Source organism: Anser brachyrhynchus (assembly GCF_964034855.1).
Source record: "Anser brachyrhynchus genome assembly, chromosome: 4".
Taxonomy (NCBI): domain Eukaryota; kingdom Metazoa; phylum Chordata; class Aves; order Anseriformes; family Anatidae; genus Anser; species Anser brachyrhynchus.
This window is the reverse complement of record NC_137698.1, coordinates 71,222,190-71,238,999: the sequence shown is the minus strand read 5'-3', so window position 1 is coordinate 71,238,999 and position 16,810 is coordinate 71,222,190. Positions and strand designations below refer to the sequence as shown.

General features: G+C 41.5%; 1 protein-coding gene across 1 annotated transcript in view; it reads left to right on the top strand.

Annotated features, from left to right (window-relative positions):
• The first annotated feature begins 14,307 nt into the window (after nt 1–14,307).
• LOC308195133 (uncharacterized protein) overlaps nt 14,308–16,810 on the top strand; it is a 40,542-nt gene continuing 38,039 nt past the window's right edge. The window contains exons 1-2 of the mRNA XM_080592083.1: nt 14,308–14,556; nt 15,560–15,669. The gene's annotated coding sequence lies outside the window, so the exon portion shown is untranslated. The remainder of the gene's footprint in view (nt 14,557–15,559; nt 15,670–16,810) is intronic.

The window sequence follows — 16,810 nt, the reverse complement described above, 5'->3', positions numbered from 1 at the left end:
TAGGTGACCGCATGGAGAATTCAGCTACTGTGGGAATAAGTCAAGAACATGAGGGCAAACCCTTAGTAAACACTAGACCACAAGCACTGGATGTTCTTGTCTGTAGCGTCATTTGAGGGCTGCCTGGAAGTTCTCTTCAAGACCAGATTTGCTGTCCTTATGAAGAGTGCACCTCGGGGCCACAGACTAAGTGGGGAGGTGTGTGGGAGTTGGGACACTTCTGAGAAGATGCTTGGGCAATCTTAAAACTTCATCTGCTGATGTCCAGCCTTGCTGCCTCTGAAACCATTTAAATACATAAGGGCGATGAGCTGAGAGCATCCTCTACTTGCACCCAGACATCACAGGCTCTGTAGATCTCGTCAGTAACTGCTTTGTCCTGCTATATGAACTAAACTGTGAAGAACACAGGAGAAAGGTTTTCTATAGCCCAGCTCCTGCAGGCAGGTAGAAGTCACTGTGGCACGTCACTAGCTCTGTGGGTGCGTGGACATCTCAAAGTGGAAATCATGGTGTGTGCATTCAGGTGTATGAGACTTTTGCTGCAAATTCATCTCAAGAGGCTGGGTCATCCCAAAGTCCCCCAAATGTGACTTTGGACCAGATTATTTAGTACAGCTGTTGAAAAAGCAGGCAATTTTGTAAAGCAGATGCCATTTGGCCCTTGCCTTCAGCCTACTGGGTTACAGAAGCACGATGTTCATGAGCCAGCTGCTGCAAGTGGCTCTGGTTGTTGACTCAGATTGAAGTAGTGGTGGTATCAGACACCCCAAAGTCTCTGATTGGGCATCTGGGTTGAAAAAATAAATATCTAATGGAACATAAATTAAATAGATCTTCTAAATAAGGTCCCAGTCCAGCTTCCAACTTGTCATGAAATCTCCATGGTCTTAAAAGGAAGAAAATGTATAAACCAAACACCCAGCATGAAGCCTATGCAGACTGCAGGTTAATTTTGCCCTAAGTAGCACTTTGGAGTTGTGTAGACCTTGCTCCATTGGATATATGTGTTTTGCCATAACCAAAGTAAAAAGAAATACTGACTTCTAAAAAAAAAGTTAGAAAACAAATTCAGTGATTTGTATTTGTCAGATGAAAGAGGAGGGAGTGTGTGTGGTGAGAGCTCGGTGCTGTTGTGCTTGGCCTCCTACTAAAGAAAATCTTTTTTTTTTTGCAAGTGTTGAATGTGTTTTTGGTACTGTTCACGAGGCTGGCACTTTATACAAGTGTGTGTAGCCTTCTCCTGTTTCAAATTTGCCAAATTTTGGGTATGGTAAAAAGATTTTTTTCTTTCTCTCAAATATTTTGCTTCCTCTTGGGCTTAGAAAAATAATTAAAAGAGGAATTCTCTCTGTCACTCACTCTTTGCAAGGGCATGATATGTTTTCAACTCTCTCATCAGTTACTGTGCTAATTTTTTGGAAAGGCGTCCCTTATTCTTCTTGTAAGTAGAATGTATTGGTAGCCAAAACAAACACAGAAAGAAGCCAAGGAGAGAATAAGATATAACTACTCGTACAAATGATCCAAAAAGGGAAATCTCCAAAAACTACTGTAAATGCTATAAGATTTCAGATGGTGAACTCATCCAAAATTAATGGTTAGCAAAAAATTCGGTTCTTAAATGCCAATAGGATAAAAAGAACAGCTTCTAACAGTAAAAAAATAAAATAAAATAAAATAAAAAATTCTTTTAGAGTGGAAGTACTGTCTTGTGGTTGAGGCATTGGCCTTGGATTCAGGAGACCAAGGTTTAGTGCTTCTCTCTCCAGAGAGACCCCATGTAAGTCCTGTTATATCTTCATTCTTTATCTGAAAACAGTGCTAGCACTTCTTTCTTAACTATTTATTTCCCTCAGATAACCACTGTGAGCTCACCATTATTATATTTGTATGCCACCTTAAACTAGAGGCCTTGATCTTATTTTGAGTTTTCCAAAAAGGGTGGAAAACATAATTTTTTTGTTTCAATTAGAAACTGTTTTTTAATAGAAAATCATCTTTGCTGAAAGTTTTTGCTTATGATCCCCAAGTTACACTTTAGTAAAAATTCAGAAGACATATTCTGCATAGTAAAATTATCTTGAAATCTCAGGATCAATCTAAATTTATATTTCTTCTCACATGCAGTCTTCCACAAGAAAGGATCTGGACTGCCATAATGTTGTATAACTGTTTTATAAATTGCATCTTGTTATAGATTACCTCTTAAGAAAGGTGGTTAGTGCCAAACGTAGTGTTAAGTATCTAGTCACAGTGAATATATGCTTCCTCTGTAAAAAAAAATGACCTTTTTTATTTTGCTCTTCTTGGTGTCACTTTTATTTACAGAGAAAGAAGAAACAATAAAACCAACACAACATGTACTCCAATTTTTGCATGCAAGGGACAGAGACCTAAGAAAATCCTATTGTACACGAACCACAAAACATTCAGCTTGAATAAACAGAGCTTCCAATCTGTTGATGATGCACACATGAAACTGGGAGTATGTATCGTATTGCATGACAATATTTATGAAAGCAAGTGTAGTCTGAATAAACTCAGTCCATCCCGTAGACTGAGAATGAAGCAGCCTTTCAATGGGAAAACATGAGCTGGGTTTTCTGACACACCCCAGGTTGAGCAGTGTGTTGGTGGGGGGATGGCGTGTGTTGACATTTTCCTTTAACAGGTCACCAGTTGGCTGAAACCAGACACAGAAAGCATTAGCCTCCAGAGAACTGCTCTGTGAAAGTTAGCTGAGCTGGATCTGCCTTTGCACAACAATTTCAGCCACCGGTCCTGCTGCCCTGTCTCTATCCCACCTGAGTTTTCAGACGGATGCTTGGGAAAATCCACCGGGCAGTACAGATTTTATCAACTACTTTATAAACAGCTCTGACACTGTCCTTGACAAAATCACTTTCTTTTAAAAATATATTATACCTTGGATGCTCTTCTGGCAGGTCCCATACAAATTGCTGCTAAGAAGAAGATCTGATGAGCAAATAAGCTTCCTAGACAGGAGGGATGGAGAACAGAGGAGGTATTTATCCACCTTTTGGTCAGAGTTATTGCTGCAAAAAGCAGGCTCGGGAGGGGTATCCCCAGGTCCGTGTGGCCAGGCAGTGGGAGGACACTGGGAAACCTGTCTGCCCTCTGCTAACCTGACCCACCTTTCTCCACCCGGCTGGCCTCGCTGACCTCCTGCCGTCACCGCAAACTTGGACTTGGCTCCGTCTCTATTTTTTATTTTTTTTAATATGTGGCAGTTTGTTTTTAAATAGGAACTGATGAAAGCTGTTGCTGTTCTTATTTTCCTTTCTATGAACTGAAGTGATGACAACAGTTTCTAGTAAATTATAACATAGGCAGTCAGTTCCAGAGTTCCAGATTAGTTTTGAAGTTGAACTTTTTTTTTTTTTTTTTTTTTTCATTTGGGAGGGTACAAAATACAGCCAGACAAGATTTAATTAAATACTTGTATTTCATAACTGTAATTTATCTAGCTCAGTATGTCCTTTCCCATGGGTTTGTTTGGATACAAGGAATTTTTAACTTTCGGACTGCCAGGCCTGGAAAGTTCTGTGTGTCCATGGGACAGGTAGAAAACAAGGAGTAGCAATGCCAGCATGCCCAAACTGCCCTCTTCATGGGTCTTCTCCCTCACCCGAAGTAACCACCTCGAGAGATGCGAGGATCATTTCTAGGCCACTTAGCATCTGGTCTCTCCCTTAGCCTGCCAAGACTGCATGTTTACCAACTGAAACAAGCCAACATATTTTCATTGTATCTCTTACTACTGTGGCTCAGAAATAATTCCATATGGTTGCAGTCTTGCTGCAGCTCTTTATGGGCTGGATCTGGAGCTTGCTGGTGTCAGTGAAGAAAGTCCCAGTGATTTCAGCGAGCTTTGGAACAGACTTGTGTACTTGAGTAAACAAGACTTAGAAAAGGATATATGTGGTATGTTATCTTTGATCCTGTTAGCTAAGATGTCATTGCTCATCACATTTACAACCCAGCTCTTTGTTCCTCCCTACCTTCAAGTCCTAACCTGGTGGTGGTAGCTCCTAAACGTGGCCTCCTGGCATGGCTGGTGCTCGGTGCTGCTGTCTTTATGGGGTGCATTGCTACACCTGGGTCTGCTGCTTTCCAAGACCTGCAGTGGGTGGGTTAAGAGCTGGATTCAGACCTTCTCCTACCCCTTTCATATACCCACCCCTTTACTGGAGAGTGTCTGAAATATGGAACATATCCCTTCCGTGTTGTATTTCTACTCTTTCCTAACTAGCAGTATAATACTTGCAGTTCATCATTCATCTGTAACAACCACACTAGCTGCTCTTGCCTTTCTCCAGATCAGCTTCAGAACAGTGCAGTTTTCCTGCCAGCCATCCCACAAACGCATAAGACGTGTATCCATACATACTTTCCTATCTAATACTTTCTGTATGAGACTCATTCGAAGAATTCATTTGTCTGGCAGCCTGGAAAATGCCAGTTTTCCTGTGTTTAATGAGGATAAATGAAGAGCTACTTTTTGCTTGTCGTTTCTGTTGAGTGGTCAGCATGGAAGGAGATTGCTATTGCTTGTCCAGTCCCCCATGGACCAGTGCCTTCCGCACGAGGAAGAGCTGGCAGCATGCCCTGAGGCCACAAAGAGGGGAATCACGCAACTCTTCTTCTCCAGGGATGATTCCTCCGGGAAAAGGTGGGGGCCCACGGGCACAATGTTGGGGGAAAAATCTGTTGCAGGGGATAAGTAGAAGACTTTAGTGTTCATGACCTTTTACCTGGCAGCCCTCTTCAACCCGCAGTACTAAATATATTAATTGCCTGGAAAAGATATGAAACAGGATGGAGTTCCTCAAAGGGACTCTCCTCTCGGCTGCTGCAGGACCTGCTGACTGCACACATTCTGTCCTCTCTCCTGCCTGGCTCCTAGTTATCTCCTTCCCTCCTCGAAAGATTACAAGTTTGCTTTTGCGAAATTTCTGAGCCTTGCACTTGGGGACTGAAGGATGTTTCATGAATAGAAACAGAGTGAGTGACGTTCCCTATAACAGATGATACTGGATATCAACAGGCAAAGAAAAAAATGTAGGGAGACTGCCATAGACATAATCAAAGTATGGCTGCAATTTTCAAGGGGAAAAAGATAACCAGAGGTTTGGCTGTGCTGAGATTTTCTTTCTTTTTTGTCCAGAAAAATTTTTGATATCAGGAGCTGTAGATATGACAGGTGGTTGGAATGGGGCATCTGTTCCAGATGTTAGAGGCTGGTCTTGCTTGTTGCTTAGCCCTTGCAAGAAAGCACCAAATTCCTTCAAACCCTGTTGACAGTAATGGAAACCAAAGGAACTCAGCACCTTGTGGGGCTGTATCTTTAATGGCAGGTTCAGGAAAGGACATCAATGTCGCAAAGTTACATATCATGATTTTTAACACTTATGTGCTTTGCTTCAAGAGTGTTTTATATGGAATCATTTGAGCCTGGGGTTGATCAAAGGATTGGAGAGTTAAGGGGCAAGGTACATCACAGCTCAACTTATAGTGATGTTGGACATTATAAAAGCCCTTTGCACTGCTGGGCTTGCTTTCCAGAGAAGCTGTGGGCTCCTAGCTCCTGTTGGAGATGACAACCACTGTCTAAAAGTCATGGTCTTTACGTTTTTTAAGAAATGGTAATTTTTTCCCCCCACTTTCTTCATTTTCCTGCTGTTTCTACTTTAGAGAAACACCTTGACTCTAAAACAATGAGATTTGACCCTATTTCTGTACAGGATTAACACAGGCTCCCATTATCGATATTGAAAAGAGGGGGTCCACTTTTTGCACTGTGTGACTGAAGATGGGCTAGAAACTGTGGCAAGGCCACAAGGTTTGGAGCTAGGACACGTCTTATTTCATCTTTCTAGGGCTGTACTACAGTTTTAGTGAAGGGAAAAGTAAAAATATTGCTTGGAACCTGTTGCACAGCAATTCATAGCAATTTACAATATTAATTTATGGAAGAGATTATTATATGACCTGCTTTATAAAAGTTCACTATTAGTTCAACATTTAATGCTCACAGACTTGGCAGAGTTTCATGCAAGCTGGAAGCTGAACACCCAGTGAACTTCATTTGTGAACACAGTGTATGAAGGTTAGGGGGTCTTGTAGACAGAGGCCACCACCCAGTTGTGTGTGAGCTAATGATCCCACTTATCAGGAAGAATGAAAGGATCCTGTGCAAAGGTTTAGAAAGGCTAATAATAGTAAAAAATATATCTTCATACAATCAATTCTATGGCTGAAACATAGAGAAAAAAGAAGAGGAGAAGCTGCCAAGCACAGGGAGGACAATGTTGTCACACACTGAACCTGTCATTGATCCCTAAAGAGGACTGCAGGGCTTCCTTAAAGATGCTTCTGATGGGTTATGAGTAGAAGAGAAAATTGTGGACAGTTGATTGATCATAAAGCAAAGAAACTACCAGAAAGCTAAGGGGGAGGCTGACTTGGAAGGAAACACTTCCGTTGTTTTGTCTTCCTCTTTTGTTTGGCTGGGGTTTATGGCACAATGATTGACTGCAGGCTCTTTTTGCTAAGAAGTTTATTTTGGAATGGCGCTATCACTGTCATGTCCCAGTTATTGTCTATAGCTTGTTTTCATCTTAAAGAGGCCCAGAACAAATTGAATACTTCATAGACCTATAGCTCATGTATTTAGCCGTGGTTGCAAGGGGAGAGCTCCAAGCCACTGTCTTATGTTTAAAATAGACCATTTGCACAAGCATCCCAAAAAATTGTGGACAAATTGTGCCTATTTCATATTGATAAGTATTAGCAAGCACAGAGTCTGCTCTGCATCTCTGCACTGAAGCCCGACCATGTCTCAAGAGGACCGTCTCTTAATGAGGGTACTGACAGTAGTGTTACACTCTGGGGAATGCACACTACCTCCTTAGGGCACAAAAGAAAGAGGGACACTTTTGCTGGTGGGAATTCAGAGCGCTAACTTAGGTTTTATCTTGAATTACCCTTTTGCTGTTTCCTTTAAATATAAAAGGGGATTATTTTCTGTATTTGGATGTTTAAATTAGGCATATAAAGTTAAAAGGTGTGAATACTCCCAATTCATTTCCTTGTCTCTTGCATTCAGTCTTGAGAGGAAAAACTTTGTAATGGATGCTTATGGAGTAACAATGTTAATTTACAGGATTGTTTGGGAGGCTATTACTCAAACTTGCTCCAGAGAGTTAGCCACCCATGGGAACTGTCCTTTCTGCTGTAAAACATCACCCCTCACCAAGTACCTTCATACACGTAACCCTGGCAATAGCTCTGGGACATCCTGTTCAGGTGGTACACCCAAACAATCCTGCCTGTATGGAACTTCACAGATGAGAGCACACACTTTTCTGTATGGATTTTTTCCTTTCCTTTCTTAGCCCTGTTGATCAATAGGAAAAGAGATATCTCCTGGTAGACAGATAGCCAGACAGAGCTGGAAATCACTGCAAAACCATTGCGTTTTTTTGAATGGATCAAAACGCTCTGCAGGGTTTCATTTATATGCTTATTTTAGACTCTCGTGGCCTTGAATTATGAAATGGAGGTGGGTTTTACTCTATTTCCTACATTTTTGGTTTGATTTTTTTTCCTAAGTTGCTGGCAGTGATAACAACTTTGTTTATATCAAAACTGGAGTGGGGATAGAAAAGTGAGGTCAGGTTGTTTGGCTGCTTTGAGCATGGTTTCACTTATTTCAGAAGATAAGCAAACATTAATGATTGTTAACACTTACATGTGCCCAGACCTTATACACACACAGACATAAAAGCTATTAATAAATATATTTCTTAATGTTACTGAATTGTTCTTGTGGTAAAAATTTGGGTGGCTTCCAGCTTTCCATAACTAGGGTAGGCTGAGCTAATTGGGATGAAATGAAAACCATCCTCAAGCTTCCATGAAAAATGTTGAGATAAAAAGAAAGATCTGTTCAATATTTTCCCCCTTCTTATTTTTCATTTTCTCTTGCCTCTGCTCCTCTGGTCACTAGCCAAATCTTAAATATATACACACATCCAGGCTATTCAGTTATAATTAATGATAACAAACACTTTGGGAAGGATATTAAACCTAAAGTTTCAGGATTTATAGTACTCTTTCTAGATGTTAGAAATCAGACCTCTGTAGGTTATTCTCCCTTCTGTCTCTGCTGTGACTTTAGGTCTACCTCTGAATCAGCTCTTTCAAGCACTCAGAGGTGATTCAGAGGTAGAATGCTAAACTGTATGAATTCTAACCCAGTAAGTTCTTGTTTCTAAATGAAAATCTGGAAGAATTGAATAGCAACAATATTCATCTAATTCAGGTCTTGATGCACTTAATCAGTCTGGAAGAGGTCCTGTCTGGAAGAGTCAGTATGCAGGTCCTGGATCTGGTGTGTGCATGCAATGGATCAGCATCGCTTGCCCAAGCTTCAGGAAGCTCAGGCATCAGTGACAGTGTAAGAAAGACGGAGTTGATAAGCAGAAGGAGAGTAATGTTTTTTTCCAACTGCTGGTATCTGGGGGATTGGGGTTGCTAGAAGATCTATGGACAAGTTGTGCTCCACTTAAATCCTGTTTAGGCTTGAGCATCAGCTGAGATGTAGTAACTGTCAGGGTGTGCGCCCATGGCTAATGTGAGAGAATGCGACTTATCTTAAACTCCTTCCACTGTGAGCCGAGCTAGATTGCAATAATTCACATTTGCTGGGTGAGCATAGCCTACCTCAGCTACCACAACTACGCCGATCTGCTGTTAAATCACAGGAACGTGCTTCAGTGTCTGTGCCTGCAGTAATACCAGCATCCCTTGGTCCTAATCTTGTGATCCAACTGGAAACACTTGGTCCTGTTGAGCTCTGACAAGCACTATCATCTTCTCAGTGCCTGGCAGAATCAGAGCTCTCATAATCTTTGAAGAGCTCTGGTGGTTAGAGATGAAGCAGGTCTGCACATGCACATGGCTACAAAGACCCGAATGGCTTTTACAGTAAATTATTCAATCCCTTTCCTTCCCCCAGCAGTTCAGCACCCCATGATTTATACCAGCCCAAAGGAACGCATCTATCTGGCTGAACTTCTGCAGAATACCCTATATCCTATCCAGACATTTTGGGCAAATACAACGTACTAACGAGCTGTATCTGCATCAGGCTGAGTAATGCTTCCTCACAACACAACTTCCTTTGTTCAACCAAGATAAACGGTGGAAGAGCATCCTGTTGGGCCACTGGGAGGAGAGGCTTCGGTTCTTATTTATTTTAAAAATATTTAGATTTAGTAAATATCTACAGCAAGTAGGAAGTTCACAGTTTACCCAAGCAGCCCATCGCACGCCTGTGCTTGCCAGCAGTATGTTGTTCAGTCACTAGATGTCTCTGCGGGCCACCAACCTTGGGGTCTCTGGTAAGCAAAGAAGACAAAGCTGGGAGTTGGGCAGGACCGAAAGCCTTGCTGGGTGTGGGTCTGCCTGCCAGGCACAGTTGTTTGTGCTTAATAAATCATTTGGGAAGGCCTGTGTTCCTTCAATAGTGTTGGTCCCTGTTGTATAATCCCATCAGCCGTATGATTCAACAGGTAGTACTTACTATATGGGGCTTTATGTTTATAAAGCACGTAAAGAGCAAGGAGAAATTCAGTTTCAGGTGTGTCTCTGAGAATTTGGATAACAAGTATCACAGGAAGAAAATCAGGCAGAGAGCTCATGTAGAGACAGAGCCAGTTCCTTAGGGAGGTAGGAGAACAAAGAAAGCCACAACCCAATGTACCCAAGTCCTCTGTATGGGAGCACCACCCAGTGAAGCAATGAGAAGATGATTGCACCAGAAATCTCACAGCAAAACCCAGGCATTGAGATCTTCATGTCAGTCATGACATTTAACTTTGTCAGCGGGGAAATGTTATACAGAGCAGAAAAACAAAATGCCAGTTCTCATTGCATGTCTGGGGACATCTCAGAAGAAAGGTGAAGGATGTAAAGCATGAACTCATGCATGTCCTTCCTTCTGAGAGAGTGTGAGGAAAGAAGCCAGCATTTCACTTCCTCTGGGAAGAAGGAGAAAGAAAAGATTCATATATGAGAAAAGTATAGCCTAGAAAATTGTAGGTGAAAACTCCTTTGAGCCGCAGCGGGAAGATGCAGGGGTAGGCACAGCTGTGATTCACTACAGTCACAATATTGCAACTTGCTGGTGCCACCGGGTGTGTGTATGTGTGTACATATGTTAAAATTATATCCCTCTTAACCCTTGTAAGCGAGTGTTTGCATTTTTAGATAGGCAGATAGCTAGATGCTTGGTTGTTTGTGTCTATTTCTGGCTTTCCTGGGGTAATCAAGTGTATTGCAACAGCACAAAGGTTTAAAAGGCCTTTGATAGGAAAGTAAGGCTGAGCACTCAGTAGCAGAAGAAAAGATAGACAGCAAAACAAGATACAAGAATAGAAATTAGATATAATCCAGACTGGTAGCAAAGGGACTGTCCCATTTCCATCAGAGCAGTGTGTGGCCTTTGAACAATGTAAAGAGAAAAAAAAAATCAGCTCCCAAGATTACCATGGAGTAATCAATGTCGTATTAATTATACTTGACACTTCAGAGCCAAACGAGGCGACTATTTAATTAAAAGCACAGCATCACCTTAATGAGAACAACCCACACTTGTCACATCACAGGAGGGTTTATAGCCTCCCTCCCCACCCTCTATTCTTTGAATCCAAGTTCAAATTCAAGGGAAAGTTTGCCTATGGATTATGTCCAGATGTGTCTGATGTTTTAACTCTTGTTTTCAGCAGTTCCCTCTGCGTGAAAGATTTGTGCTGTTCCTGAGCAGGCTCTGGTTTTCTGTGACAGAAAGCTTTAGGCTTTTTAGGGGCTGTGAAGCAAGCCTTAGGCTGGAAAGCAGTGACAGTGTCACTTCCAAATCTTGCTGAACTGGACCATATCAAAAGGTCCCATCCAGGCCAGCAATTCATATTAATTGTCCTCTGTCCAATTACAATTTGAAACTCTTTGGCTCTACAACTGGAATTGACAGGATACTGCTTTGAATAAGGTAAATCTCCCTGGATTTAGGCTATCTGGTCCAAGCTGAAGCCCTGCCAGGAGGGTCTGAATGGTATTCCAAAATGTATTTGGGGCACTGAAGAATCTCCATGGGCATCCTAGTTATGAGGACAGGTGCCTTAGCTATGGCAGCTCACCTTTTATGGGTCTCAGAAGTAGTTCCTGAATCTGTGGTGGTCCATGAACATGTGTGTAGGGCGACGTCAACCTCCATGATGCCACTGACATCACGGACATAGAACAACTCTGGAGTTATGTCTGTAATTACTCCTTCAGCGTGTCCTTCAGCATGTGTCCCACCACTGCTAAGGAGGTCTCCTGTGCTCTTTTTTTTCCCACTTTTTCTTTCCACCCGTATTTCCCAAGAAACTTTTCTACAGTCACAAGTTCAAAAACTACCCTTTTTTGATATCTACCATTCATCCAGGAGAACTTCAAAACCAGCAGAGATCATTTTCCCAATCTATTATGTGTGCTATGTTGCCGGTAGTTGCCGGGATCAACAATAAGAGAGAAATTTTGCAGCGCACACCTATCAAGAGCCTGGAGCATGCATGGCTTTGGGTGACATCAATACATCAATGGGGTTTTATCCTCTGGTAAATCTGGTCCATGGGAACATAGTTTACGGGACTGGAAGGGTTCCAGAAGAGGGCTCCAGCTGACAGAGGCAACAGACATGTATAATCTTGGTCATAAACATATCAAATCCCTTTAATTATTTTTTCTCCAGTTGCCCCTGTTAGGATGTCTGGTTAGGGACTTTAACTTGTACCTTACACTAGTTCTTACATCAACTACCAGTCAACAGTTCCTTCTTTGCTACCATTTTTGGGTTAAATATTTGAAGTGTTCACTCTTTCTCTACTAACACAATGCTCTTTGCTTTGAGTTACAGCAGAGACATGGCTGAAGATGAGGAAAGGGTTTAGGAACTGTGGCTTACTGGATGATATATGAACGTTCCTTCTATTGGAAACATTTTCTCTTGATCTTAGTTTTACTTGTTGATTGCAGGTTGATGACCTCCAGCAGCCTTGGCTAATGCAACTGGCTGAGGGATGAATGTTAAGAGAACGAGTTTAAAATTACGAAATTGTCCACTTAGCTTGAATATTGATACTGTCTTTGATATTTTATAGGATTTTCCTTGCAAGATTTACAGAACTCAATGTCAGTGAGTCAGGGTCTTGGTCAAACTTGCGTAAATATAGGGTAGTTTGCTGGGTTCATTATTTTCCCCACGAGTCTGGAAATGTCTGATTTTCTTCTAGTGGTCTGGACGAACTCTTGTCTGGCAGCTCTGGTATTTTATCTTCCTTAAGTTTTTGACCTGAGAGTCATTTTACTGGTAGCACAGATTCTCTTCGGAATTGTTTTCTTTAAAAATTCAATTACAATTCCTCCTTTTGATGAAAGGAAGTGAATCATTAACAGGCAACTCTCCAAAGTTTCCTAGAGTTTGTCCCAAACCAGCAGTGCTGCCCTCTCTTCGGTGGACTGCATCTTAAGCAAATCCTAATATAATTACTAGACATCCTGGGATTTAGCATGTAGGACAATATATGTATATTTCTTTTTATTGACCATTCAAAAAAAATCAAAGGCATTGGTAACCACATGATGTATCCCAAAGACCTCATCAAGAGTAGAATTACCAGATGTCTGAAAAGCGTTGCTAAGTGGACATTTTGAATTTGTGGGGAACTCGAAAAGTATCACAGTAGGTAGGGAAATACACTGGTGTTGCTTCAGTACTGTGAGGTTCAAGCCAATACCACATGCATTTCAGCAGGATCTTGCCTTAAGCTCCTATATCTTTTCTGTCATAATGTCTCTCTCCTGAGATGGTGTTGTCCCTCTTACTGCTGGATAACTCCACAGCTGATCTCCAGAGGATGCTTTGCATTCCCCAGCAAAATGGAAACCACAGTCCTTGCATTACTGAGGGGTCTAGGACAGCGACTTTAAGTTATGAGGGCCCATCCTATTGGTCAGGAATAAACTTGGTAGGACAACCTACAACCATGGGATTCAAAAGTCTGGTTTTGGGATTAATGACCTTTAACACCAGCTGTATGTTGGCATTTACACAAACCTCAGCTTACTGCAAATATAGACTTAGGTGTCCTTTAAACAGATAAGAAAGAGACCTTGGATTCAGGGTACTGGGAAGGCTCATTTTGAATCTGGGATGTAGAAGTTCTGGTATGGAACCAGTTGTTTCAATTTTCTCTTTGTAAAAGTAAGACCTTCAGTGTAAAAATTCTTAATATAAAATTCTCAGTGTAAGATTCTTAGACCAAAAGGCTAGTGACAAGTTGAAGTTCAAGTGGCTGTTCAGGTCTCTTATCCTGGTGCAGGCTTGTCTCTGGATCCTTGGATGGAAGTCTAATAGTTTAATATATGACAGTGTAACTACATCCAGTTGTAATCCCTTTAATTTTATCAAAACCTGATTCAAAAGAGAGTATCATAACACCTTCAATGCTCAACTTTGTAGAAGAAAATCTAAAGGAAAAAGTCATTTATAACCACAGCTGTTAGCTGGCTTTTCTTCTGAAGCATGACAGCTTCTATTTTCCTGGTGTTAAAGGCAGTTTTCCCAGTAGGTCTTTGGGCTAGGCTAAAAGACATATGCAAAACTGACTGAAGAAAGATCTCCTGTGTTCTCTAAGGTATTAACAAAACAGACTTAACAGACTCTTTTTTTTTTTTTTGGCTTCTAATAATTTTGCTGGATCTGTTGCATCTTTCCTGTGGCAAGGACACAGAGGAGAATATTTTATGCAGTAACTAACTGGAAATACATGCACCTGTGCAATGACAGCACATGTTTGCACGTTTGCTTGTGCCAACTGGATAATTAAGCACACATCTGCCTCTGCAGTTATCTGTGTTGTACATGCAAACACTTTGTTGGGTGGAGAAATGGAAGCTCCAGCCATGCAGGTGTGTGGTGCAAGTTTCATGACTGTTTCTGGAGATGTGCTCCTACTGTCAGCAATATGCAGCCCCCATGGGAGTAGGACACTGAATAAACAAACCTGTAGTCCCCTTTGGAGATATCTACAGACTGATGGAAGCTTCCCTCACCTTTGCTGTGGATCTCAGAGCTGTAAAACCTCACTCACACCACTGTCTTGAGCACAGAAGTGGGTTAACCTCTGCTACCTGCCTCCCAAAGCTGCTTCATATCTGCATGTAAAGATGGGGAGGATGTGCTCATAAGAACTGAGGGTCCTTGACAAACGCTGTCCAGCTGTCATCAAGCATGACTTACCTCTCCATCATTAATGCTACAGCTGACATTGATATCTTGCAGCTGGGGAAGGTAGGACAACTTCCTCAGGAGAGCTGAGAACTAGCTGGGAAGTTGTTCGTCCTAACGTCCTGCTTCTCGTTGCTCTCCCATTGAGAAGAGGGAGTGGGATAAGAAGCAGTGCATTCAACTCTCATTTTGCTGAGGTGGCACAGGCAGATGTTATTTTTTTTTTTTTTGTCTGAATAAGGAAGGGGGAAAAACTAAAAGATGCAATTCTTTTGAAGATTTTCAACAGCTAGGACAGAGTTCAGTCATTTTCTTGTTCATCTTTGCTGTTTCACGCAGGCATACAACTCCATCTGAACCACTAAATGCACAGGTGTCTTCAGGAACCCAGGGAACATGCTGGCTAGTACCACAGCAATGCTGACCGTAATGAAAAACCCCACCAGGGCAAAAAACCGTGCCAAAATTCATATTTTGCAGCTATAATTATTAGAAAATGTCTCTGTGCTGTGGTTTTGTTTTACACATTTGACTTTTCTGTTGTAACAATCCCTTGCCTAGAAATTTCTTAGATGGAGCATTTCTGCTTTTGGTTTGACAAGTAAATTCTGTACATTGTCTTCTAATTGCTAAAAAGCCACATTGCTCCACGGTAGTGCCTTTTTATTTGCGTCCACTAGAAGTCTGTAAATGGGTGCTCAGCACGAGTTTTGGTGTAACCAAGGGAGAAGTAAAGTCATTAAGGCACTGTCAAAGTTTTTCTTTCAAGTGAAGACACCGTGACTGACACTTCTTCACTATTTTATTGTAGGGATGCTTAAAACACTGAATGAAAGGTAAAAAATATTTGTGTTGAGATATAAACCCTGATAGGCCAGAAGGAGGTAGCCATGAGCCTCAGAATCCTGCTTAAAAATATATATATTTTAATTTCCATTGCTGTTCTGTGTCAGGACAACAATCTCATCATCATGCTGGAAAAAAACCTCTTCCCATGGAGCAGATTTCCCAGGCAGCTTGAGCAGAGCTCCTGACAGCATTGCCTTCTCTCCCCGCAAAGCCACTTGTAGTGCTACTCATTGCCTAACGCTTCTCTGTCATAAGAGTATTTTCAATGGAATAAAATTGTTAACATTTGATCTTAAAGTCTCCCCACAACTCTAACCTACTGTGTTTATCATGTTTGTCTCCATTCCTCAGATACAAGGATCTTCATAGCAGTCTTTTGGAGAGCAGATGGGAAAACTTAGGAAGGAGTCTTCTGATATCCATGGCAAAGTCCTCCTCAGCACAGTATCTGCACGGCAAAGGTAGTGATTGACTAACGTAATAGCCTGACTGATGATCTACAGATACTTTCTGTTAGTGGTGGAGACTCTGTAGGAGGGAGAAAAGCCCCACTGCTGCAAATAATTCTCCATGCAAAGACTCCTGGTGGAGACGTTTCTGATGCACATAAAGCATGGGAAACTGAGAGAAAGATGTAGACAGTTTCTTAGATGAAAGGGAAAATTCCTTACGTGGAAAAGGTGTGACAATTCTTAGGGTTGCAGAGAAGGATTAACATGGAATGCTACCTTCATCCCTGTAAAGTATCTGTGGTAATGGATTCCCAAGGCCTTTTTCCTGCTTTTCCCAGTAAAGTCAGCCTCCTGCTTTCTAAAGCGTGTCATTTTCTAGATTCAGAAAATATGTATGTACTGGCATATCCTTTTAATTAACCTAAATTTACATAATTCTGTATTACCAACTACTGAGGCATTCAAAAAATCCCACAGTTTTATTTTCTGGAATTTTGGGCCTGTTTCTCATTTGTACTGGGGATGCTTGCTATCATCTGACAGCGTGAGGGCGTTGAAAAGGAGTGGGCAAGTAATTCATGCTTGTCATTCTGTGAAATACTACCTGGAAGGTGGGAAAAAGCCTTCTCCTGAGGGGTTTTCTTTTACTATCCGTACTCTACCAGATTCTAGAAGCCCAGGTCCTTTACAGGGTTGTTACTGTGGTATAAGCTGTGTAAATGAAGCACCATTGGAAATGAAGGGCTCAGAAGACTTTGCCTTTCTCCCATTGGTCTCTCTTATGCCAGAGCGGGGGATAAATTACTTTTGGCTTTTGGCAGCTACTCTGAATTTTTTCATTTCCCTCACCACTTACCTAAAGCAACTCACTGAGATAATTTTCCATGTCAGCAGCTAATCTGATCTATCAGAGATTGCATTACTAAACTTTCTATACAAATCTGCTCTTTTTTTTTTTTTTCACAGTCCTCTTTAAAAATCTAACTGTCTTGCTGTTACCACTGTCTACATCCAAAGGATGCAATTAGGTATTAGCCAACAGTATGCACCAGATGTCACTGACCTGTTTCTTTGTGCCTTTTTCTCTCTATCTGGGGACATAAGAAAGCTGTAGTCCTCCTTAACTTCTGGTTGCATAAAGGATTAAATC